General features: G+C 45.9%; 1 protein-coding gene across 3 annotated transcripts in view; it reads left to right on the top strand.

The window, feature by feature from the left end:
* Window positions 1-27,635, top strand: part of Csmd2 (CUB and Sushi multiple domains 2) — a 575,537-nt gene that overhangs the window by 99,655 nt on the left and 448,247 nt on the right. The window lies entirely within an intron of this gene.

Raw genomic sequence — 27,635 nt, 5'->3', positions numbered from 1 at the left:
TATGCCTCCATGTGACACCACAGCCAGCCCTACACACTGATGGCTTCCCCATCTTAGCAGTGGGTACTTAATTTCTCTTCATTAATATTAGAGAAGTGTAAAGGTTTTTTTTTTTTTTTTTTTTTTTTAGACAGGGTCTTGAACTAGCTATGTAGTTGAAGACGACCTGAAGTTTCAAGTTTTCCTGCTTTTACATGTGAGGTGCTAGCATTGCAGGTACACACCACTGGTTCTGGGGTGGGGTCTAGGCCTCCTGCATGCTTGACAAGCACTCAACCAACTGAGCTACATCCCATTCCGATGGTTTCCTTTTCCCTTTCCTTACATCTTTTCTTCCATTGTGGAGGAAGGTATGCTGGGGCTCAAACCCACCCACGGCTTCGCGTGTACAGGGCAGTAGTGTTGAGTCCTATCGCTAGCCCATGAAAATTCAGTATGTTGTCATCGCTGTCATTAGTTGCTACCACTAACCCCATCATCAGCACCATCGTTATTAGCAGCATCAGCACCATCATCACTACTGCATCCATTCCTTGCCCTGTGCCTTCACCTTCTGCTAAGCACCTTCCCATATGGATAAGTGAATTAGTACACAGGTTCTTTTGAGATAGGCACTGTTGTGGTTTCTATCATACAGAGTAGCAAAAAAAACCCAGAGCGGTCAAGTGAGCCACTTAGGGTTACACAGTGTGAATGGCAGAGGCATCGGTCTGTCTGAATGCAGAGTGGGAACACTTAGCTGCTCTGCTTTGCGAATGCCTGTCTTGGGGTTATCATTCTCAGCTACCCCTGAGTCCGTGTCTGCCCCTGATCAGGTGACAGTGATTGGCTTTCCTGTCTCATACACCCCATGCCACCCTGGTTCTCTCTCTCTCTGCTTTTAGGCCTGGACAAGTCAGGCCTACCGGGCATTATGGATCGGAGGCAGGAACTGGAACCACTCTGGCCAATGTCATTACGTGCCCAGAGCGTGGTTCACCTTCCTGCTCCACCTCCACCCACCCGGAGCTTGCCTGCCAGAGCTCAGATGTGTGGTGCTATAAAAAGCCAGATAGTAATATGCAAATCACCTTGATTATTTATGGCCGAGTTAGTAAATACGCTAGAGCGACAAGGTGGGTTGTTGTTTTTATGATCTCTGCAGTCCTAGCAGGAAAATCTATGGGTAGCAGAGGGGAGGTGAGCAGTGTGGGATCCCATGGCCTAATAAACAGAGCCTAATTGTCAAGCACCAGGACAGACAAGGAAGGGAGTGTGGAAAGGAACAAGGAGAACTAGAAGCAGTGGCGAGGAATACGGGTGCAGGGAGTGGAGGGCAGGAATTGGCAGCTGGAGCTAGTCTGTGCCCACACCACTGGCCCAGACTCCAAGCTGCCTGCTGGGAAGGGTAGAGACCAAACCATAAATCAATTTAATGAGCTGTGGTTGCTTTGGGTCCTGCCAGTGTGCTAGGCATTGCCCAGCCAGGAGGCTGTCCCCAGGAAGGATGCAGAGGATGACATCAGGAAGAGGTGAAGGAGGCTCAGGTTTCAAGTTAATAGCCATCAGCCTCCAGGAGTTGGTTCTCTCTATTCTTTTTCAGCATCCTTGTATCTTTAGGTTGTCAGCTTGGGAAGCAAAGAGACCTAGCATGGGGCCCATGGCACTTGAAAGGATCCAGGTGCTAGGCAAGTTAGGGCCTAGTTGAAAGTCCCATAAGGCATTAGCTTGCCCTCCCCCCCCCCCCCGTAAGGCATTAGCTTGCCCTTCCCCCCACCCCCAGCCCCGTACCTTAGCTACTCAGTTGTTGATGGGGGGGGGGGGTCATAGAGGACTTCTCTGTATACCTCATCTGTAGGTAAGTGGTTAGAGCTAATGTTCTCAGGTATGATAGACAGTCATAAAAGAGAGTTCAAAGGAACTGCCTTTCTCTTGTTTCTTGGACTCAACTCCCAAATAAACTCACTTATATCCAGATCCCTAGCCAGGTCTCCTTGGAAACCCAACCCAAGTGATTCTAGCTACTGGAAGCTGAACTTCTGATAGGAATGATTCTAGCTATTGAGAAATTACTGCATACTAGACACCATTCCCAACAGTTTAACCTGTATTAAGTCATTGGAACATCTTAGCACCTAGGAGCTCGATGCCATTACTAACCTTTCTGACCTTCGATAAGCCATAGCAGTGTCAAGGACTGTGAAGTAAGATCACAGCTGAGCCAGCTCCCAAACCAAGCATTCTTGAGGAGAGATGGCACAGTCAGAAAGTGCTTGCTTCAAGAATAAAAGGCCTCAAGTTTGGTTGTCCAGTACTTTCATGGAAGCCAAGGGCAGTAGCATACACCCATAATCCCCCCTGGGGAGTTGAGATAGGATGCTCCCTCAGGCTTGCTGACCATGCAAACTATCTGAATGCCAGTGAATGCCAGGTTCAATAGAGAGGTTACCTCAAAATATAAGGTGGGAAACAATTAAGGAGGACACTCAGCCTTGACCTTAGGCTACAGCACTCATGTGCGCGCACACACACATGCGTGCGCACACACACACACACACACACACACACACACACACAACTGAACAAGATCCGGATTGTTTTCTTAACTGTGACACTAAATATTCTTCAGTAACCCTCACACAGTCTTCATGTACCCCTCTGTTCTAGGCTTTTGTCCTGGCCCTTAGGACCCAGAAGTGAAGTAGGCAGAGCCCTGATCATGGGACACTCCAGGTTTTTTGGCAGAGCAGGAAGGAAGCCAATCAATAGTGAAGTCTGGAGAGGCACAGAGCCAAGAGAGGAAGAGACAGAACTCCTGGAGGGACAGGGATGTCACTGCCTAGCAGGTGTCACTCAAATGAGGCCTCCAGGAGAAACTGAGGGAGGATTCCCAGGGTAGATGGGGTGGCAGGCACAGTCCAGACATGGGAAATAATGGGAGAAAGTCTAGATTCAGCGGACTCCTGTGACACCCAGGAGACTGAATGACAGTCTGGAGGACAACAGAGCTGGTGGCCAGCTGGTGACTGACTTTTCCCTTGTTTGTTAATTGGCCCTGTGTATTTGAACTAAGAGCTGGTGACTGAGGGGAGGAGGAGCAGAGAGAGAGAGAGAGAGAGAGAAGAGAGAGAGAGAGAGAGAGAGAGAGAGAGAGAGAGAGAGAGAGCGCGCACTGGAAGGGGTGTATCACCATGCCAACGGGAGAGAGAGCTACCCAGGGTTTCCCACAGGGGCGAGATGCTCATTTTATTGGCAGGCTTTGGTCACACAGGTGCAAATTATGTTACTGCCTTCTCCTTTTTTTGTGTTTTGTGATTGGGAAACAAAACCATCTAGAAGATAAATGTGAGGAGAGATGGGAAACCATCCATCTCTCCTTAAGGACATTGGAGTCCTAGAGAAGTGTCTTAAGGTCCTCTAAGCTTTCTCAGAGCTCCAACTCTCATGGAGTCAACCCAAGCTCCCAGGCAATGGCATGTTTGGACAGTGCTTCTCTAGTTTGGGTTAAAGACTCAAAGGTCACACTGAGTTCTTTCCTGCTTTCCATCTGGCTTTACGTGAGACATAAGGGGACCAGTGTGCCTTCTGCATTTCTAGATATGATATGTGAAATGACCAACCGCCATGCCTCATGGTTTCCTACGCCAGACTAGGAACAGAGAAAAGGTGTGAGGGCTGAGGAGGCAGCTTGGTTGCTAAAGTGCATATCTTGCAAGCAAGTAGTCCTGAGTTCAATCCCCAGAGCCCCAGAAAAGAAAAGAAAGGAAAGAAAAGAAAGGAAAAGAAAAGAAAGGAAAAGAAAAGACAAGTGTGTGCTTGTAATTCTAGTTCTGGAGAGGTGGAGAAGGAGGACTCCTAAGATTTGCTAGCCAGGCAGTCTGGCCAAATCAGTGAACTTCCGGCTCAGTGAGAGATGCCATTTCAAAAACAAGTAAACTTGAGAGCTCTTGAAGAAGACACTTGATGTCAGTCACTGGGTTCCACGTAACGCACACCCATGCTTGTGTGTGTATGCACACACACATGCCCGCACACATACCCACAAATAAATAAAGAAATGAAAACATAGTTTGTCTTAAAGCATTTTATTACATTGATTAATGGATTGATTGTGTGTGTTTTTGCAAGCGTGGGTGCATGTCTCTATGTGCACACATGCCATGGCGTGTGTATGAAGGTCAGAGGAAAACTTGTAGGAGGTTCTGCCCTTCAACCATCTGAGGCCTGGACTTAGGTCATTGGACTTGATAACAAGTACCTTTACTTGCTGAGCCATCTTTTTGGCCTATCCATAATTTCTTAATGAAACAAAAATGTGTCCTATTCATACACTGATATAATTATGAAGAACTGCAGGTGGTAATGGCTTCTTCAGAGACAGTTCTCTTCATTAGACTCTTCTTCAGAGGTCTCCTCTGCCATAAGAAGTTTATCTACCAACGCTGTTTTTCCCCTGGCCTCTTCAGGAATCTCTAGAACAAGGCAAAGGTACAGAGAGGGAAGGGAGAGTGATCACTTCCTCTCCTGGATGTTGAACCCTGTAATAACAGTAGACTCATGCCGAGCCTCCTTGTGTCCCTACACTCTAACCTTCCTTTGGAACTTTCTTGTCCCACCTTGTCTTGTAGGGATTCAAGAAGGTGGACTAATAGGAAGTCAGTGACCCATAGAAGTGTCCCGTTCCGACTCAGAGATACGCTGACCTTTCTTTCTCTCCCAGACAGGCTACCCAGCAAATTGTCTTTCACTTACATCCTTCTAATTGTCCCTGCTGATTAATGAGGTCACTTACAGTGTCAATTATTATTCAGCCAAGAGAATGGATACCAGGCACCCATGAACTTGCTTATTCTACTAAAGAAATAAAGTAATGAGAGATGATTTATGGTGTGTGGCCCGACAGAAGTCACTGGAAGGGGTGGGAAAGAGAGAGAAGCAAGCATGAGCATGTTCCAATTAGGAGACCAAACCAACTTTTGTTGCAGAAGAGCGTCCCAGTGACCTGCCCACTTTCAAAGCTCCTTCAGAGAGAGGAGTCTGACCTCAGCTTTCTCACCTGCTGGCTCCACTTCAGACACGTGATCCGCAGACACTGCTCTGGAATACTCTTTGCCTTCTTCCAGTTACTAACTCTGTTCTTAACCTGCTTCATCCTCTCCAACCCACCCCGAAGCAGGTTTCTCCACTGACTTCATTCTTGAAACACTTTATTTTTATAATTCTTTATCATTAATTCTGCTTTGAATGTATTTCTTGGGCAACTGTTGTGTGCTAGGTTCTGTGCTAGGCATGGCACATATTAGGGTAGCCAGAAGGACATTGAGCTTGTTTGGAACAGAGTTTACAGTCTCAATCAGAGGAAGCTGGGCAATCTACAATAAATAATACGAATGAGCTGTATTCATGTCCTGATAACTGGAACCAATGGAAAGTTTATTTTAACAAGGCTTACATGGTTATGAAAGCTATAACATTCTGAGATCTTCAGCTAGAAAGGTGGAGACCCAGCAGATGTGATGGTGTGAAGGTCCAGTCCCTGTCTCAATCTGGAGGCAGGAAGGGAAACCCATGCCCCAGCTGAGCACAGTCCAAAGGCAAATTCCTTCTTTCTCAGCCTTTTGTCCTAGTTAGCTTTTTATAGATTGAGTGAGGCCCACTCACTCTAGGGAAGGCAATGTACTTACTCAGTCTATTGATTCAGATACTAGCCTCATCCAGAGACACCCTCGCAGATTTGCCAGAACAATGGCTCACTAAACTTCTTGGCATCCTGGGCCTCATAAAGTTGGAACATAAGTGCTGGGGAAATGGCTCAGACAGTAACTGTTTGTTGGAATAAACACATAGACCCACACTTGATCTCCAAAGCCTATGTAAAAATTTGGGGGCCTTAAGCCTCACTTATAATCTCAGAGCAGGGGAAGCAGAGGCAGTAGGATTCCTTGGGCTTTTTGGCAGCCAACCTAGCTACTTGGTGAACTCTAAGCCAGGGAACAATCTTGTTTCTACGAAGTGGACAGCTGCCGAGGGACGCGACTCTGCCTTCATTAGCTGACATCCACACACATGCATCTACATGTGGACATGTATCTACCTACACTCCCTCATCTCCCCCAAACATGCACACACACAAACATGGGTGAGATACAACACACACACACACATACACACACACACACACACACACACACACACACACACTCACACACACTCACACCCATAAAGAAATAAGGTGGCACACAAAATAACTCATCACAAATCCACTCTTTGTCAATCTGACATCAGATTCATCTTAAACACATTAATTTACCCCAATAAAGATAACATGACACAACCATCCAGCACATAGCCAAAGGAAATACCAATCTCTTCCCTGGAAGAAGTGGTAAAACCTGGAGGGATGTTGATTTTATTTGATAGCCTTTGGCTGAAATGCAGGGCTTTAGAAATAGCATGGTCACTGTAGTGTGAAGTCATCGCATCTTATGTTCTATGATAGGGAGGTAAGAGATAGATAGACAAATACATGTGCTTAGTGTGTGTGTGTGTGTGTGTGTGTGTGTGTGTTAATATGTATATGTATTTTCATATACAAGTATATGGGGCTTATTACAACAAAATAAGGAGCACCCATACAAGGAAAGTGTTCATTTCTGTTCCAGGTCACATGGTCATAGCTAGTATTTATAACTAATGCTATCCAGTGCCTGTTCAGTTTGCCTTCGACATGGACCTCAGTCTGGTAGTGGTTTCCTGGTGAGGTGACCCATATTTCCACCTTTGAAGAATCTGGGCTACAAATAGTCTTACCCAGATTGGATTGTCTTGCTTTTACACTGACAAGTTGTGATAGTGAAAGCTAGCCCAAGGGCTCTCCTCCATTCACACTTGTGTGCATGTTGGGAGTGGTCACAGTCCATCTCCTTAGCTAGAATGCTTTCTTCTTTGTTCATTAATATAGGGCCTTGAGGGTAGAACTGATGGCAGTTATCACTTCCAAGAGTAGGGCCATTGTATTCCTGATGGAACCATGTTCCCTGATGGAATTAAGATGTCTGGGGAAGAAGACCATAAGATTAGAAGGACAGGAAGATAAAGATACCAGTTGTAATACTGAGGGAGCCTTTCTTATTTGGACTTTGGATTCCTGAACCTGTGAACCCCGACTCTGAGAGCAACAGTGCCACATCCTGTTGCATTAGTCAGGGTTCCGTATAGGAGTAGACTGTGAGGAGGAAAATACATTCAGAGGGGATTTGTCGGATTACAGACTATATTCTAGGTAGTCCAGCAATGGTGGGCTGCATGCTAGGGAGGATGAAAACCTCCTAGCTGCTCACCAGCACTCTAGTCCCAACCTGGTGCTAAAGGCTTGAAGGGGTGCTTGTCCTAGAAAGCCCCCAGTCACCAGCAGAAGGCTGGAGAACTCAAGTTCTGATGTCAGTGAAAAATGTCAGCCAGCAGCAATGGCAGCGCAAACAGAGGCAGGCAGGCACAGCAGTCCAACGGCTCTGTATCTGGGCTGCCACCTGAAGCTGCCGTTTACTCTCGGGAAGGTCTCCCCTCTGAGTCAGTCCTTCCAGGAACTGCTCTCATGGGCCTTCCCGGTGATGTCTTAAGAGGAAGGTCCAGTCTTTTTGGACCAAAAGCATCACTCAGAACAAGCTCTGATAGCCAGCAAGAAGAATCTTGTAGTCCAAGGGCAGATGATAGGGTAGCCCTGTTCCACTCTATCTGTACACCCTACCAACTTCTCTTGGCATCTTGAACTCTCCTAGAATGCCGGAGATTCTATGTGATCCTGTCCCCAGGTTGGCTTTGGCCACACCCTGGCCATTCACCGGTATTTGAACACTTGATGCTGCTTGTGTCTCCCTGGTCCTTGAGGAAGAAAACTTCAGAGCCCTTCTGTTTTGCTTGCTCTTAGGATGGGGATTGTACTGAGGACCTCATGCATGGGGGCAAGTCCTCTGCCACTGAGACACATCCTCATCCCCCAGAGCTCTTCTGGATAGTACCAGTTGTAGGCTGGAACATACCAGAGCAGCACTAGTTTTCACCTGTCCCTTGGAGCTCCTGGTAAGGAACATCTCCCTTGAGAGAGAGGGGGCGGGGCTATGCTCCCTGGGTGTGGTTTGGGAGATGCAGATGAAGAGCTAGAAGGCTTCTGGACCATAATGCCTCTGCTTTATGGATGCTCTCTTCCCCACTCATCATCCTTCCCTCACGGCTCTTGTGCTTCAGGTTCTGTCCCAGATGTTGGGCCAGTTTTTCAGGCTCCGTGGAAGGAAATAACATCTACATCTGCTAGAAGGCTCCAAAAATATATATATATATAATAATCCCCTCTCTTGGGGAGGCTGGTGATTAAGCAGTCATGGTAAACAAATGGGGACGAGCAGCTGGTTGTAGCCATTTGTTCTCCTGTCATTGGTTGTGGAACAATTTCATAAATTACATGGCAAGTTAGGTTTTCTTCTCTTCCCCTTCCCCATGCACCATCCCTTGGTTTGAAGTGTCCGCCCTTTCTTGCTGTGGCTCCCATGCCATTTAGATGATAGCCCGATACTGGACACTGCCCTTCTAGATCAATGCAGGCTGGTGATGTCAGAGCCCTGGGGTACACCTAGCACTGCCCTCCCTGGGTGGTATGGTAGCGGAATCTTCAACAGTAAAACCATTAATTAGTCTTGGTATCCCTGGCATTGTTTTCACTGGTAGGCTCAGGTTGGTGAAGACAGTGGTGAATCTCTGTCTTCACAGATTAATGTTCTCATTGGTAAAGTGAACATAAAAATGAGGATGCGAGCCGGGGAGATGGCTCAGCAGGTAAAGGTACGCACCACCAATCAGAGTTCTATTCCCAAGACCTAGACACTGGAAGAAGACTGACTATTATAAATTGTCCTATGATCTCCACAAGATCATGTACATGCCACCACTCCCCCCAACACAATAAGTAAGTGAGTAAGTAAGTAAGTAAATGTAATGAAAATTTATAAGTAAGGATCAAGCAGAACATTTCAGAGGTTGGTCATTGTTTGGGAGAATAGGAAAGTGAGAAGCCAGACAGGAGGAAGTCTATCCCACGTAACAGAGCCGTGCTCCAGGTCCTTGGTGCAGGTGGTGTGCAAGCAGAAACCTACAGAGGATGAGGAAATGAGCTACACACAGCTAAGGAAGATGGCTGCAGAAAGCTGTGGGGACAGGAGGTGTGACGGGCCTGCCGTAGACACGCCCCAGTGTGTTTGAGAGGGGGTAGTGGCCCTTTGTGGTTAAAGTAAGAGGGCAAGGGGAGGCAACCTGTGACTTGGAGAGAGGGAGGGAGAGAGGGAAGGAAGAAAGAAGAGAGGGAGGGAGGGAGAAAGAGAGGAAGGGAGGGATGGAGGGAGAGAGGGAGGGAGGAGGGAGGGAGAGAGAGACCTCTAAGTCACTATGAAGACATACATCTCTATTCAAAATCAAAGGGAAGGCCTTAAAAGTCCTGAGCAGAGAAGCGGCCTGCTCTGACTTCACATGCTGCTGCCAGCTGCTGCACTGAGCATGGGCCAGAGGTGTTCAGAAGGGGAAATAAGGTCTCTGCTTAGGAGGTGACCTCAGTGTCAGAGAAGAGAGCAGCTCCTGGGTTGGACTGGTTCAGGATGAAGGGAGTGTGGTGTTGAGAAGTGGCTGGTTTCTGTATATGTTTATGTAAAGGCCTCTGTATGGGTGTGTGTGCGTGCATGCGTGCGTGCGTGTGTGCGTGCGTTCATGTTATAGTTGTGTATAGTACACACACATGTGGTGTATGTGTGTACATGTGTGTGTGTGACTGCACACGCCCAGTTGTACATGTATGGAGATCAGGCCTCACCATTATGTGTCTTCCACTATTGCTCCTCAATTTACTTTTTGAGACAGGGTACCTGGAGCGTGCTGATTGGTTTGGTGGGCCGTCCAGTGATTTTAGAGGATCCTCTGTCTTCACCTTCTCAGTTCTGAGACCATAGGCAAACCACCACACCCACTCATATGTGGGTGCTGGGGATTGAATTCGGGTTCTGGTGTTTGGGTAGCACTTCACTGGTTATGCTGACCTTCCAGTCCTGTAAATGCCTCCCTTGGAGGATGAGATCCTTGAGAGACACTGATGGCTTGTGAATATCTACCATCAGAAGCAAGCATAGAACATGACATTTAATCAGGCGCACAGTGGATATTTGTCGCATGAATGACTTTGAGCAAAAGTTACTAAATGTTACCAGTGGGAATAGTCAGCTTCGGGCCCTTTTCCCGAATCTATTAGATCACAGAGGAAATCTCAGGCACCATCTTGCTTAGGCTTCCCATGTTGATGCCAGAAATACGATTGTTCATGCCTAGGTTTTCCGGGGTCTGCTGCTGTAGCTGTGCTCTTTGTTCTTGCAGCAGGACTTCTCAGAACCTCTAGTGCAGTGAGGGAAAAGTTCCTAAACCTTCATCCAAGGCACCAGTAGTGTGTCTGCCATTGTCCCATGGTGCTCCATGGGTAAAAAGAACAGTCTATCAGCCTTACATATTATATAGTTAGAATCATACAATAGTTGTGTATACCTTATAGTAGCTAAAACGTAAATATAAATTGAAAGATGGAAGATTTCAATTGCATATTCTTAATAACTACTGCCAGGGATGGCTCAGTCAGTAACATGAGGACCTGAGTTCTCATCCCCAACACCCTTGTTAAAACTGGGGCATGGTTTTGTAAGTCTGTAATCCTAGCAGTGTGGAGATGGATAGGAGGATCCCTGGAGCTTGCTGGCCAAATTAGTGACTTCCGGGTTTAGCCAGAGACCTTGTCACACAAAATAAGGTGGAGGGTTCGTAGGATGACTCCGTGGACAAAGGCATTTGCCACCAAGTCTGAAGACCTGAGTTTGATCCCTGGAATCCACATGGTGGGAAGAGAAAGCTGACTCCTGTCCGCTGTCCTCTGACCTCCACATGTGCGCCTGTGGCACACACTTGCTCCACTCCCATGCAAACTAAATCAGTGCAAATAATTTTGAATACAGTGGAGAGAAATGGAGGAAGATATTCACCATCAACATCTGGTTTCCACATACGTGCACTCACACACACTTCCAGTTGGACTGCACACATATACACACATACAAACCTGTATCCATGACTAACACACACACACCAGGGGGTGGAGGGAGGGAGGAAGAGAAGGAGAGATAGATAGATAGATAGATAGATAGATAGATAGATAGATAGATAGATAAACTAACAGTGAAAGGTATGTACTTGTTGTTCAGAGTCTTTACTCTTAGAATTGAATTGAAGACTGCCAGAACCCTACTGTGTTCCACCCACTAGCCCATGACATCTGTTTTTAAACATTTTATTGATTCTTTGTAAGTTCACATCACACTCCCCAGTCCTACTTGTCTCCCTGTCCCCTCATATCTGCCCTATGCCCTTGCAGCCTTTCCCCCCTGAATAAAACACACACACACACACACACACACACACACACACACACACCCTTGAAAACCCAAAACAACACCCAAACAAACAAACAAACAAACAGAACAAAGCATAGAAAACATCTCATTGTGGAAGCCGTAGTATGTCACAGTGTGTCCCACAGAATATCCCTCTGTCACTTGCAGATGTTCATTGCAGTGAGTCATTGGTTTAGTTCAAGGTCTCTAGTTTCTATAGCATCATCAATGTTGCCTCCTCACCAGGACTCTTCCCGGTTAACTTGTTGCTGCCCTGCGTCATGGAGATCCTACAGTTTTAGATCAGCAGGACGGGCCCTTTAGCTCACCTCAACAGTTCACAGATGATGTAGATTTGGGGGTGGGCCAAATCGAAGCCCTGGATCTGGACCTGGGTGGCAGCTGAGCTGGTCAGCCTGCTGGCTCTCTGTCTGCACGATCAGGGCGAGCTCTCCAGCACTATTCAAGCCAGGTCACTCAGTGGTGCCATCAGAAGGGGGAGGGGCTACCTCTCCCACTCTCTTGCACTCAGCTTGGCTCACCCACACCCATGCCTCCAGAGCCAGCTCCACTGTGTTGCTCAGTCAAGGTTCGAGGCCCACCCTCCTAAGTGCTGTAATCAGTGAGGGGCTGGGCCAGTTCTCCTGTTCTCACAACCTCAGGGCTGGCTCACCCACACCTTCGCCATCAGGGCCAGCCAGCTCCACTATATTGCCCAGGCAAGGCACAGAGCCCATTCTGGCCAGCTCTCCTGACTACTAAGGTAGGTGGCAAGTTGTGGTTGGGGGCATCACCCCATAGCAGAGGAGTGGGGAAGCCAGCACTCTCACTCTCTCATCCACAGGGCTGGCTCCCCTGCGCCCTTTCCACTAGGACCAGCTTTACTCTGCTGCCCAGGTAAAATGCAGGGTCCACGCTCCTAAGTGTTGCAGCCTGCAAGGAGCAGGGCCAGCTCTTCCGCTTTTATGAGAGCAGGGGTGTTTTCCAGAATCCTGCTGCTCGACCGATGTGAGCAAACCTACAGGGAGGTGGGGGAGTGGTAGAGCCCACACTCCCGTGCTCTTACCCACAGGGCTGGCTCGTTCCTGCCACTTCCACTAGGACCAACTCTGCTGTGCTGTCCAGGTAAGGGGCAGGGCCAGTTCTGCTCAGCCTCTGGCAGCAGAGACTAGGGACATCCCCGTGATCTCTAGTGGTACTATGAGTCAAGGATACCAAAACCACTGCATAGCCATAGACCCAGACACGGCCCTGAGTAGCAGCACCGGTTGGGACTTTACCATGGCCTCCGATGGTTGGGCTGGCTCCTCACAACAGGCTATTACTACTCTTTATCCTTGCCCAGTTCCATCTCTTTTGATAGTGCTCAATCTGTTCCTCTTCTCTTTCTCTCCCATATGTCTGCCACATACTTGTACATCATAGTGGCTCCCACTGCAGGTGGGCCGTGCAGCTGGTGAGCCTCTGGATGACCTCCTCTGTCCATACTATGTAATGGGTGGATCTGTGGACATCTTTCACCTCCAACCCCGTGCTGCATGGTGGTGGTGGGGCTCTGTGTGTCTACAGCCTGCTTGTGCTGTGTGGTAGGGAGGTGAGATGCAGGCAGGTCGGTGGCCATCTTTCTCTGCCTTGCACCACGCAGCATCCTATGACACTTATTTTGTGTCACAGCAGTGCCCAAATCCACAGTCCTGCAAAGATGTTACGATAAGACACAATTTGATGATGAGGTTACACTCTCCACCGGCCTCCCTTGTTCTAAACTCCCAAGAGAAGTGCTGATTGACACACCCAATACTGGTTGGACATGCACTATCCCAGTCATTGTAAGCTCCCAGTATCACCCCGGGGTACCTTGTCATTGATGCTTTGGACCCACAGTTCAGTTTCATATGGGAGCTGATTCACCTCTCCAGGAAAGTCTGCTGACACCCACTGCGTGGCATTCTGCACGGCCTTGGTACCCAGTTGGCAGGTCCAGAAGCAGCAGTATTCTGGAAAACACCCTGCTCTGACAGTGCCTGTGCTTGGCACACTGACATTCTGCCTGGGCACCGCAGCTTTTCTATTTTTGTCTTTTCGCAGGTGGGCATTTTCTGACTCCAGTTCTTGGCTCTGACACCAGTTCACATCCCAGAAGAGTACACAGGAACTTGGGAGTTATAGTCACTCCATCCAAGCATCCTTAGTATTGGTACCCAGACTCTCCAAAGAAACACGCCTGTGCATCTGAACACAGAGGTTTCTAGAAACAGAAGGAATCCTCTGCAGAGACTGGGGCCCATGGGAGAAAAAAGCTTTGGGGGGTTAAATTGTCCTTTCAGTAGGCGTCAGCCAAATGCCAGCTCACCCTGAGAAAATGGGGATTTGAGGCTCTCAGTATATCAGACAGCAGTCTCAGAGTCTTCAGCTCTGGGGGCCGCTCCAACCTCAGCTGCTCCGTTTTCTAGTCACTGCAGACTTAAGGACTCTGAGATCAACGGTGGCAACCGTCTCTTGGCTGATGTAGAAACTCCCCAGCTACTCTGACCTGCCTTCTCTGGGACTGTCATTTCAGAGAGCGGTTCACCGTTCACCACAATGCACAGGAAACCTGATTTTTTTTTCTAAGTTTCTCAGTTTGGGAAGCTCTTGATGCAGTGCAAAGAGGAGTTTCCAGGGAAAGCATGGGTCTCTAGGCGTGTGGGAGGGGGTCTGTGTATTGTGTGTGATTATGACTAATGTCCATCAATTACCTGCAAATTACTAGATGATACCCATAATGATGGTCCTGTTTTTAGCCTAATGGTTTATGTATCTAACTAGTGGCTGCTGTCTGGTGTAGGGCTGCCGGCAAATCAAAAGACTATTTGCCTAGCCTGTCAGTCTGACAAATTTGCTTACATTTGCTCTTTTATTCCCAAGGTCAATTGCCATGACTTTTTTTCTTTTTCTTTTTGGATATCATTGTTTGATGTGCTAAGAGCCTTAAATAAGAACCATTCAGGAAAGGCCCAATTGGCCATAATACTGTTTACTCCTAGATAATTCTATATTAGTTGGACTCTTTAAGATCAAGAGTAGCGACGTGCATGGATGGCCCTCAGACAAGGGCCTTTATTGCCAGGGCCTCAGATCTCCATACAGCTGGGTGGGACTGGAGACTCCCAAGATTCTGAGCAACAGTCATTATGGTAATAGCCTGCCTTCCCTGATCTGTCTTCCCTGAGCACAGTACCGGGTACCCAGAGAGGGTTCCACAGAATCCTAGTACACAGCAGGCATGTGTGTGTGCGCGCGTGCATACGCACACGCATGTGTGTACGTGTATGAGGAGGTCAGAGGTAAACCTTAGGCATCTTTCTAAGTTGTCTTTTCCTTGTTTCTTTGAGACATGGGCTTTCACTTTTTACCTACAATTCATGGATTTCGGTGGGTTAACTGGCTGATACACCCCAGGCCTGTCTGTCCCCATCTCTACAGCACTGGGACTGTGAGCCTGTGCCACCATGCTTGGATTTTTTTTTCAAGTCAGTTCTAGGGGATTTGACTTGGGCCCTCATGTTTGCAAGGCAAGTACTTTCCTGACTGAGTTGTCTCCCCTGGTCCCTACCTTAGTTTATGAAAAGTCTGGAATTGCCTGTGCTGAGCGCATGCAGCAGGCCCCAAGTCTGTTTAATCAGTGAACACCATGACACTCTGCTAGGTACTGGGTGCTCCTCAGCCTTCCCAAAAGATCAATAGGCCATTGTTTAAATCACCTCCCAAACTTGTAGCAACCCCATCCTCCAGGGGGCTTCCCCTCTACTTTCCAAGCACTTTCTTCTGACCCTCCTTCATGACATGTTTTACAAAGTCTCTCTTTTCCAAGTATCTTTTGGGGAAAGGTTATATTCAAGGCTGTCTGCCTTGTCTCAGCTACTCCATTACGCCAAGGGTAGAGGTCAATCTCAGATGTCAGCTTTACTCCATAGAGGTCAGAGGTAAACCTCGGGCATCTTTCTCAGTTGCTCTCCACCTTGTTTTTGTTGTTTGTTTGTTTTGTGTTTTGGGGTTTTTGTTTAGTTTTTTTGTTTGTTTTTAAAGATTTATTTACTTATTTTATATATGAGTGTTCTATCTGCATTTATACCTGTGTGCCAGAAGAGGACATGAGATTCCCATTACAGATGGTTGTGAACCACCATGTGGGTGCTGGGATTTGAACTCAGGACCTCTGGATGAGCAGCTAATGCTCTTACCCACTGAGCCATCTCTCCAGCTCCTCCATCTTGTTTTTAAATAGAGGGATTCATTTTTCTTTAACCTAAAACTTACGGGTTTGGCTAGGCTAACTAGCTGGCAAGCCCTAGATCCTCTGTCTCCACCTGCAGAGACTGGAGCATTTCCAATGAGTCATTGAGTTCCTCAGCCCACATCTAAGGGTCTCTTCATCCTGGTGGCCATATCTCTAGGATGGACAATTTTGAGACTGTGTGGCTGTACACAGGAATGCCAAATAGTAGATGTATCCATCCATCCACCCATCCACCATCCATCTGCCCACCCAGAAGCCTCCCTGTAGGTTGAACAGAATACTCATGGAGTCTTCCAACTGCTCAGGAGGACCTGACCTGAATACAGCAACTTCAATAAACGTCTTCTGAATCCTGGGATCAGTGCTTGGAAAAAAACAGGATTTAGGTCAGGAGAGGTCAGGTTATGATGTGGGCATTAATCATGTTTTTGTTGTTGTTGTTGTTTTCTGATGCTTTGATATCTTGAGGATGGGAGGGGCATGGATTGTTGATGTGAGATAGGAAAACCTTTTTTTGTTTGTTTGTTTTGTTTTTGTTTGTTTTGTTTTTAAATCAAGGCAGCCATCCCAAAGTCAGCTGCTGCCTCTACTGCACTCTCCGGTGAAACGCCAGGGCTTGGATCCCCCCATGCCAACCATGCCCATGGAGTGGGTCCTGAGCCAGCAAAGCTTCTGTCCCACCTTGTCTTGTGCTTCCCTGCAAGCCACAATAAAGGACTCAGCCCCACTCTCCCTGAACCCTCTGCCTCCTACAGACCCCAGTGACTCCCCATGTGGCATACACAGCGGAGACCCCGTCCTCTTGGGAACTCTGACCAATTCTTTTTGTTTGTTTGTTTTATTGGACTTTTGAGGTAGTGTTTCTCTCTGCAGCCTAGACTGGCCTTAACTCACTATGTAGCACAGGCTGGCCTGAATTCATTATGTAATATAGGGTGGCCATAACTCGTTATGTAGCTCAGGGTGCTCTGAACTTGAAACCATCCTCTTGTTGTAGCCTTCGATGTGCTAGGATTACAGACATGAGGCACTATGTCTGACTCCAGACTCTGTTCCCAGTGTCTCTTGATCTCTTGATCTGTTGCCCACCCTCGATAATGTAAAAGCTACACTTGAAAGCACTGTTCCAACACCTTCCCATCCCAATGGCTCTAATCACTGAGGCTTACCTCTTTCTAATCGTGTGAGTTCTGAAAAGGGCTTATTGGCTTTCTGTTTCATGGAATGATCCAGGAATCCTAGATAAGTTACAGAATCAGTGCAGCAAGAGACCAGAGTAGGACTTAGCAAAAAGAGCTCTCTCCTAGATACAGCAGGCTCCCCAGCTCCCCACACTTCCATGAACAAAGCCCAGGTCACAGCCAGGCTGGACCTCGGCGGAGATGGGTTGGTTTTACTTCCCTGGGCCTTGGAGGAAAGCCTAGAAGTTCTAGGATACCTGGTGTCCTTGAGACTTCCAAAGACTTCATCAGGGACCTATGCATGTAGAATAGACTAGTCAAGTCAAGATGCCCCACCCAGAAGTACTGCTGAGATATGTGATGATGAGGACGAGTCCATCAGATGAGAGCTGCGAGTTGAGGAGGAGAAAAGAGAATGTGTTCTGAAAAGGAGGCAGAATATGCAAGTATCTTGAGGCTGGGGCATGGACACAAAGGGAATGAAAGCCCGTGATGTAGTGATGTACAGGAATGGGGACCAGAGAGACACTGGGAAGAGCACAGGGACGTCATTTAGTTTGTGCACACATGGAGGGAAGTCGAATCTCAGACTCATTTTCACTGTTGTGTTCAAATTCTCAACCAGAAATGTACCCCCTCATTGTCCATATGATGGACAGAACACTGTCCCAACCCCTGAAATGCTCCCCACTGAAGAAGGGAAGTAGAGCAGACAGTAAGACAGTATGGCAGGGCTGAGGCAGGCAGCACGTGGCACTCCTAGGGGTTCTGCTTTTGACTTTATGAAATGTAGAAATCTGCGGGTGGGTTCTGAGCTAAGAGTGGTTGGAGGCCTGGGTACTGCTGTTTTCCGGTGTTCTGGGTTACTCTGGACAGGATTGCAAACACACACACACACACACACACACACACAGAGAGAGAGAGAGAGAGAGAGAGAGAGAGAGAGAGAGAGACAGAGACAGAGACAGACACAGACACAGACACAGACAGACACAGACAGAGACAGACAGAGAGACACAGAGAGACACAGAGAGAGACAGAGACAGAGAGAGACAGAGAGAGACAGAGAGAGACATCGAGACAGAGACAGACAGACGGATGTTGGGGGCCGAATTTTAGCAGAAAGCGGCTATCAGACAGACAGATAGACAGACAAACAGACAGACAGACAGACAGACAGAATGTGCCGTAAGGGAAGCAAAGACTTACTTTGTAAGTCTGGCCATGTTTATTTGTGGAATACTATATATTTAGAGTCTATATGGCTGATCCCAGCAACAACAGAACCAGGCTTCCCTACCTCCATTTTAACATGAGCCTCTACTAACTGTGGCTTCTGCTCATGTCATAAACTCATATCTTTAACGTTGGATAAAAGTTTAGAAAGACCTCAAGTCTGACCCACTCTTTCCAATAGGCAACATGATGGCTCCTCTGGCCTCAGAGTCAGCAGCTAGTCCAGAGTTGGCTTCAGAGGGAATGGGCCAGTAGAGGAAGAAGGAAAAGGATACTTTATGTCTCTGAATAACCAAGATTGAACTCTCCCCAGCTCCAGTGTCAGTCGGTGCCTTTGAGTGTTCATGCTAGAATTATCTACCAACTCGAGGAGGCGAGCTGGGAAATAACCCGATTAGAGGAAATGCCCAGGAAACTGCAGATCTGTATATTGCAAGTGATAAAACTGTAATTGTTTGTTGACAGTATATATTAGCTATTCTCAGCTTGTGTCAATAGAGTACCAAAGAGCTAGGGCGTAGGAATCTGTAAGTGACAGCACAGAAGCATCGTGGAGCTAACTTGGGGACTAAGATCCACAGTTTCTACACAGTAGAGGAATGTCAAAGACATACGCACAAAATGTGCCCTGGCCATCTGGAAGTTCCCCATGGCGTTGGCTACTTTTCTAGTTGTGGTAGACAAACACCACTCAACAGAAGAAACTCAGAGGAGGGAGGATTTATCTTGACTCATAGTTTTTAAGAGTATAGTCCATCACAGTGACAAAGGTATTCAGGGTCTATGGCATTGAGAGAGCATGGCTGAACTCCTCATACCTTGGTACATCAGGAAGCAGCAAGAAGGACCAGCAATGGAACTTAGCTAAAACCTTCAAGGCTTGGTCCCAGTAGCCTGTAGTTACCATCTGAGCCTCATGTCCTGAAATGTCCAATAACCTCCCAAGGAAATGTATCAGTTAGGGACCAAGGTTCATGTGCCCGTGGAAGGTGGAAGGCATTTCATATCGATTCATAACAACTGTGGTACTGTGTATCATTAAGAAAAGAGTCTCACTGTTTGTCACTGAAGAAGGCTCTACCCAGACTGAGTCTGAGAAATGGACCCAGCAGCAGCATTCTAATAGACATGGATGAGGGGTCAGTGGTAGCTGTGTTGAACTGGGCTGACTGAACAGGTAACAAGGGTCATAGAGGTGGGTTAGGAGATCAAAGCCAGTTAACGCCCGAGCCTCATTAGAGGTGAGGATCCAGCAGAGATCTGTCACTGGCTGATGCCACCATTGAGTGAAAGGCAAGGTTTCTGATACATAGGAAAAATCCTCAAGCAACTCTTGTCTAAATGAGTGGAGATCTGCAGCTTTGGTTGTGGTTATGGGGTCAGTCCATCTCCAGATGGTGCTGCAGGGCAAGGAGCCGCTGGAGCCGCATGGGCCTGACAAAATTCAACTGCAAGTTCAAGGTCCAATCCAGGGATGCTAATTTGAGGTCAGAGCCAATGGAAGTCTTAATTATATAAAAAGATACCATGAACCATGTACATTTTTTTAGCTTTTAATTTTGAAATAATTACTGTGCTGGTTGGTATTAACTGTTAACTAAACAGAACCTACAGTACACTGGGAAATGAGTGTCTGGGCACAGATGTGGAGATTATTTATATTGGATTGACTGAGGTGGGAAGATCTGTCCACTGTGGGTGGCACCATTCCTTAGGCTGAGGTTCTGGACTGAATAAAAAGGAGATAGCGGGCTGAGAATTCATCCATTGCTCTCTGCTCCTGATTATGGGTGTGATGTGACAAGCTGCTTCAAGCTCTATTGTCTCGACTCCCTGCCATGAGGAACTCTGTTTTTGAACTATGACCAAAATAAATCCTTCTCTCTTAAGTTGCTTTTTTTCAGGGTGTTTTACTCAAGCAACAGGAAAAGACACCAATACAATGATGGACTCTCAGGAACTTGCAAAAATTGCACAGAGAGGTCTTGATTACCTGTCACTCAGGCTTCTCCATTGCTTACCTCTTACATGACTGGGTCGGAGTGAAAGCCAGGAGGCTGACGTTCCTGCAAAAGGTGTCTATACTTCCACAGCAGGCAAGTGTAGGAATAGCTTAGCCACCCAGGACTCTGTTGGCTTAAACTGCACAGTTGTTTCCAAGCAATTGACTTAGCGCCTAGGATGCCACCTGCATTGAGCTGCACACACCCACTCACCACACAATCAAGTCTTTGTCAACTGCTAGCCACTGCCCATTTATGGCCAAACATATCTTGAAACTAAGGGGGAGTGAGCCGATCCAGTTTAGACTGGTTTTGGGGTGCATGCACAGTAAGGAATACTGTGTTCTCCGAGTGAATTTTTGGGCTGTTCTCTGTTTGTTATCTTATAGCACCATATGATCAAACAGATGCATCATGGGAAATCCATGCATAGTGTCCATGCATATAGTCCAAGTTTGCCAATCAAAACAGGAAACACCTATATCTCACTCCTAGCAACCAACCCCTCTCCTCCTAGACTCACAAAATTCTCAAACAGTACTCAGGTCCTCATAATTCTCACTCAGAGCCCGCCGCTCTGTTGCAGCCTGTCTGCTCTGTACCTCCTCTTTGCTTCTGAGTAAACCCTCTTCCCACTTTGCTCTGTGTTTGTACTTTGTAAATTCTTTCAGCAACATGCCACGAACCTCGGAAGACTGGTTCCGACAGAACCCACCATAGAACGACACTTCTGTGTCATTTTTTAGGACAATAGATTCTGTAACCCCCACATGCTGTCAAGACACAGCACTATTTCATCACACAAAAATTGCCCACCCTTTTCAGGGTTAACCCCAGTTTCCCCACTCCCGTCTCTAACCCACTCAATACATTTTCCACCCCACTATTTTGGCCATTTAAAGAATGCTGTCAAGAGCCCACACTTACGTTGTACTCCTGTAATCTCAGAACTTGGAAGGTAGAGGTGGGCGAATTGTGAGTTCAAGGCCAGATTTGGCCATGCAGAGAGTTTGAGATCAGCTTGGGTACATGGGACCCAGCACCATGAATTGGGATCAGTGCAGGAGGGAAGTGAGGGCAGGACCTGGGGATCAGAGCCTGTTAGAGTTCTCTTCCCACAAATGAGTGCTAAAAAAAAAAATGGACTCTCACACTTTATGGTCTTCTGAGGGCCACTTTCTTTTTACTTAGCCTGATGCAGTCCAGGTGTGCCCACTGTGCTCTGGGTCTCGGATTCTAATTCCTTTCTGTTGTTGGAGAACATTCGGTGAGGTCACACTGCAGTCTGCTTAACTAGGTCTCCATTACTGTAGGGTGTTAGGGTGTTTCCAGAATTGACCCATTATGAACAAAGCTCCTTTGTCAACATACACACACACACACACACACACACACACACACACACACACACACACAGAGAGAGAGGTTTTTTGTATGACTATAAGCTCACATCTCCAAGAGAAATGTCCAGGGGTGCAATTGCTGCATTGCATAATTAGCGTTTGAGAGTGTTTTCTTTTTAAGGAACTGCTGAGCTCTTTTCAGAGTAACTGTATGTTTTTATATTTCCATCAGCAACCCTTCCACGCCGTAGCCAGTATCATATAAGCCATGGCCTCATCTTAGTTGTGTAAATACATAGTGCTCACATCTCATTGGGTTTTTGTTGTTGTTGTTATTTTTATTTTGAGAATTTCATATGTGAATACTGTATTTACATCATTTCCACTTTTCCACTGCTCTAAGCCTTCATGTGCCCCCTTCCCCTTCAAATTCATGATGGCCTCTTCTTCAATTATATATATATATATGTATATATATATATATATATATATATATATATATATGCATGCATATGTATATATGTGTGGATATATATGTATATGTGTGGATACATATATACATATATATGTGTGTGTATAATATATATATATATATTATACACACACATATATACCCTGAGTCCACTTAGTGTTGCTCATATGCACATGTGTTTAGAGCTGACCACATGGGACTGAATAACCTATTAGGATGTTCATCCCTGGAGAAAAACTGATTCTCTGTCTCTTAGCAGCTGCTGATTGCCTCCAGCTCCTCATCTAGGAGTGAGACCTTGTGAAATTTCTCTCTTCCACGTTGGCACGATGTTGTCTCATGCAGGTCTCTTTTAGGCGGTCATATCGCTGAGATTTCATGGGCGCGGCTTTCCAGCCTAGTGTGGAAGGCACCGTCTCACAGCAGGTGTCCCACAGTCTTACCGCCCAGGCTTCGGAGAGCCACCCTAAGCTGGAGGTCAGGGCATCCTGTCTGTAGAGTATCCGCTGGGGGTTGGGCACCTGACCACCATTGGTTATCTGCATTTAGACCACTTGCAGATCTCTGTAACAGTCACCATCTGCTGCAGAATGAATTTCCGTTGACAAGGTATGAGAGCTACACGGATCTGTGCACATAAGAAAGCCATGTAGCATACACTTAGGAATTACACTGGTGTAGGAGATCAGCGTAGTGGGTTCTCTCGCCCTGTGTCTTAATTTCGCATTTTCATAAATTGCTAAGATGTTCGTCATCTTTTCATACTTACTTGCCGTCTGTGTGTCCATTTTGGTAAATGAATCTTCCTTTATTTTCTGATTGTCTACTTTGGTTGCTTTGTCTTTACCTTGCTTTGAATCTTAGGGAAAAGCATTCAGTCTTTCAGTATTAAATGATATTAACCTGGTATGTTACAAATGGTTTTTACAAAGTTGACAAAGTTCTATTTGTAGCTTCTGAAAGTATGTGTGTATACATATCTATGAATGTATATGGTGCATATGTGCATATATATAATGTGTGTATGTGCATTACATATACATATATTGCAAACATATGTCATAAATATAGATGTTGAATTTATTCAAATGCTTTTTCTACATCAGTTGATGCAATTTTTTGCTTTTAGATTGTCAATGTGGTGGTCATGCTGCTGATTTGTTTTCAAATACTGAAACAGCCTTGCCTTCTTAGAGTGACCCCCTTCTGTAATGGTGTCTAATTTCTCTTACATGCTGTGGAATTTGCTTAGGTTTTGGGGGCTGATATGCATATGGGTGGTTGTTGGTCTTTGGTTTTTGTTATTTATTCTTTCTTTGCTGTCATGGTAATACTGGCCTTACCATAGGAGTATGGAAAGCTTTTTACCCTTTAGATTGTTGGGAAGAGATTGGGGTTCATTTGTCTTGATACAGTTAGTAGAATTCTCTAATAAATCTACTATTAGATATTTTTTGAGAGATTTTTCCATTTTAAAAAGGCTTATTTTTACTTAAATGTATGTGTGTATCTGAATGTATGCCATGTATATTTACTTATTCTGTTTTGTTTTGTTTTGTTTTTTTGAGACAGGGTTTCTCTGTGTAGTCCTGGCTGTCCTGGAACTCACTCTGTAGACCAGGCTGTCCTCGATTAAAGGCGTTTGCCACCACTGCCCCAGATGCCATGTATATGAGAGAGACTCTAGAGGTTAGAAGAGGGTGTAGAATCCTTTGGAGCTGAAATTGCAAGCAGTTGTGAGTCTCCTGAAGTAGGTGCTAGGATCTTCTGGAAGGGCAATACAGCTTTTCACCACTTAGCTGTCTCTCCAGCCCTCCCCCTTGTAGTGAGTTTTAAGGTTACCAGTTCAGTTTGCATAATCATTGTGAGGTTAATCGAATTGGCAAAGGTAGGGAAATGTGTGCTCTTCAGGGAAGATCGGTTTCCCTTTGTAGAGAGTGTGTCTTCTGCAAGCCAGGCTCTTACGTTCATAACTGCAAGTCTGGATTTCCTTAACCCTTGCCAATCTAATAAATCAATTGCGAATTTCTAAGTTTGATTTTCATAGGGTTTTTTTCTTGCTGCTTCGAAAATGAGTGTGTGTGTGTGTGTGTGTGTGTGTGTGTGTGTGTGTGTGATCCTTGAAAGCAGAGTTCTGCATCTATTGTGTGAATATGTTCATCTGGAAGGCAAGAGAGTTTGGGATGTCATTCCTTGGGTACCAGCCACTATTTATTCATTCACTCACTAATTCTTATGTGCTTGTGCACTGGATGTATATGTGTGTACGTGTGGATATGTATGCCCATGTGCATGCATGTGGAGGCCAGAGGTTGATTCCAGATGTCTTCTTCATCACCAGCCATAATACCTTTTTAAATTAAAAAAAACCAACTTGCTATTATATTTCATGTATGCGTGGGGGTGTTTTGCCTGCATGTATGTCTCTATACGCGGCACAGAAGAGAGAGTTAAATTCCTTGAAACTGGAGTTACAGACAAATGGTTGTGTATGTTGGGACTTGCACCTGAGTTCTCTCCAAGAGCACCCAATGTTCTTAATCACGGAGCCACCTCTCCAGACCCTTATTGTACAGATAGGTTCACACTGAGCCTGGAACTCACTGATTGGCTGGACTAGCACGCCAGCAAACCCCCTAGATCCTCTCGCCTCTGCCCCCTAACACTGGAATTATAGACATATCTAGTTGTGCCCAGCTTTTACATGGTGTTGGGGATCTGCATTCAGTCCCTCAAACATGTCAGCAGACGAGTTACCCACTGACCCACCTTCCGAGCTCTTCCACCCCTATATCTTTTTGAAACAAGGTCTTTCACTGGCCCAGGGTTTACCAAGTAGACTAGGATGGCTGGTCAGTGAGCTCTAGGGATTCCTCTGTCTCTGCCTCCCCATGGCTGGGACTATAAGCACATGCTAGCCATGGCCAGCCCTTGTCCCCTTTCAACATGGGATCTGAAGCTAGAACTCAGGATGTTTGTGCATTGAGATCGGTGCTTTACCTCTCTAGCTGTCTCCTCAGGCCTGGGCTTTCCTATTTTGATCATCCTTCACAGTCTGTGCATCTGTGTCCTAGTCTTTTCCTTCTGATTTGCAAGAAATCCTTTTAGCCGTCTATGGTTTGTGTGATTTCCCAGTTATGTGTTCTCTTTATACTTTTACTGTTACTTTTGCACGCATATGCACGCAAACACACACACACACACACACACACTTTTAATTTTCATGTAGTTCAACCAGTAGATATTTAAGGCCTCTGGGGTACCATGCGGTATCTGCACTTAATCAGTTTCAAGAGCTAGAAGCCTATGTAAGACTAGCCTGAGACAAAACAAAAAGAAAGAAGACAGAAGAGAGACTGACTTATGTCAGTGGGCACTGAGGAGCGATGTCTCTGAGTGACTGGAGCACAGGCCTTTGTCTCCCACCCCACTGTTCAGCTCTGTTTATACTTGTGTGGTGATATCATTTTCTCGGCTAAGATAAAAAGACTTCTGGTTCTCCAGAGCTTACACTTCATTGATTTAAGGTCCAAAAATGAAAGGCTTCCGGGGTCTATGGCTCATACCAAATGAAAAGACTCAGGGTGGCCTCTCCACATCTTGAGGCAGTCCATGAAAGTGAGAGATGGTGCACCATGATTGGTCATTCACCTGTCTCTGCTGTTGATGGGAAGCTGAGTACAAATCAGAACTCCATGGCGTGGATGGCTCCCTGCAACAGTGAAGGACAGGAAGAAACAACAGAAGTCTCTAAGCTAGTCCTGAGAAGAGCCTTCATCCTCATGATGGGCTTCTGAAATTTTATTTTCTTGTAACTTAGGTGGCAAAAAGACTGTGTGTGTGCATGTACATGTATGTATGTGTGCATGCATACATAGCCGCGTATGCATGTATGTATATGTGTATGCATATATGTGTGATTATGCATGAGTATGCACATGTTTACATGTGTGTATATGTGTGCATGCGTGCATTTTTTGTATTTGTGTGTACATGTATGTGTTTATTTGTGTGAGTATGTGTGTTGGGAATGTGAATATGGAGTGAGGTATGCACATGTGTACACATGTGTGTGCATGTGTGTATTTGTATGTGCATGTGTGCATTTATGTGTGCATGTGTGTTGGGAATGTGACTATGGAGTGAGGCAGGAAAGCTTTGATGGATGTCTTTATGCTTGAAGAGATACATTTAACTGTATTTTTCACCCATAATCACATTTTCTTTCCATTATATTAGTTTATTTTGAGTTAACATTGGTCTTACAAGATTAGGGTGGTGGGAGGGTTAAGGGTTTCATCTAGCATGGATCTTTTCACAGTTGGTATTTACAGACATGTGCTTTAACTTGTGGGAGCCCAAAGCTCTTCATGGGACACCTTATGTGTCAAGATGGGACATACCAGTGAGAAGTATTGAGTGATACTGAGTCTCTACAGATAGCTCAGGCTACCTTAAAAAACTAAGATAAAGGTAAACATTGAATTATCTCCCAGTGCCTTTGTGGGGATGAGAGGAGGCAGGGTGAGTCTCAGAAAGGGGATGAAGGGCAATGGTGAACAAGAGACTGAGAAATTTCACACCAGCCTGGTCTGGTGTTAGGTCTCTGGTGGGAGTGGTCATACATGAATATCCAATGGTGGGAAAATGTGTCCTGAATGTGTCCCCTGATGCTCACTACTGGTAGATAAATAGATAATGTATGTGTATACATACATACATACATACATACACACATGTATATATGCCAGGCTGGCTCTGATTCTCCTATCTCAGCTCCTGAGTACCAGGAATTGTAAGGCAAGTACCACTATGTGTGTTCACTCTCATATTTCAAGCCTTAGAAGACTTTTAAAATAACTCAATGCTAAGGATGTATTATCTGAGGCTCAATGATGTCTTTGTTTTTACCTTAGTATTTTTCCCATGTAGATTCAAAAAAAGCATTCTTTCCCATTAAAAGCATGCCCAGCAAGATCCCATTCATTTGACACTATTTTATGGAATTATGGTGTCACCTGGAAATTCTCGCATCTCTTTGTATGTCAACTGTCAAGAACGATGATTGTTAGATTGTATTCAGCCCTTTATCTTTTCTGCTTTCTTCTTATATTAATAAGCACTTATTTCTATAAAATGGTAGACATTCCTTTTAAAAATAAACAATCATAAGAAACGTCCACACCCTGCTTCTAGGAGTCAGGTGTATTTTTCTCAGTATGTGAACAGTCTTGTCTGTTGGCAACTATCAGTTGGAAATCCATCATGGATTCCCCTCAGGCCTTCAAAGAACCTCATCCAGAAAGGGGGAAACCAGGAGATGAAACCAAAATAGGAAGAAAAAACCAGCAGCCTAGGAGGCAGGCCTCCCACTCAGGGACTAGGCCATGGATGGCTTTGAGGAGTTGGCCCTCCATTTTTTTCTCTGTGTCAGAAGACCCTGTTTCTGGCCCTTCTGTTGGGGCTCACTTTGCTCTTGAAGTTTTCCCTATGCCTCCAGTTTGGGCTTCTTTTCTGTTTCTCCCACCATTCGTCAGCTTCTTGTTCCTATGATGACGTGTCTAAAACACTCAAAGGGAACAGTTTTTTGGTTGTTGTTGTTTTGTTTTGGTTTTTTTGTTTTTTTTGTTTTTTTTGTTTTTTTTGGCTCACAGTTTTGGACATTTGAGTCCAT

Source organism: Arvicanthis niloticus, chromosome 5 (assembly GCF_011762505.2).
Source record: "Arvicanthis niloticus isolate mArvNil1 chromosome 5, mArvNil1.pat.X, whole genome shotgun sequence".
NCBI classification, from domain to species: Eukaryota; Metazoa; Chordata; class Mammalia; order Rodentia; family Muridae; genus Arvicanthis; species Arvicanthis niloticus.
Note: the sequence above shows the minus strand (reverse complement) of the source record. Positions and strands in the feature narration are given on the sequence as shown.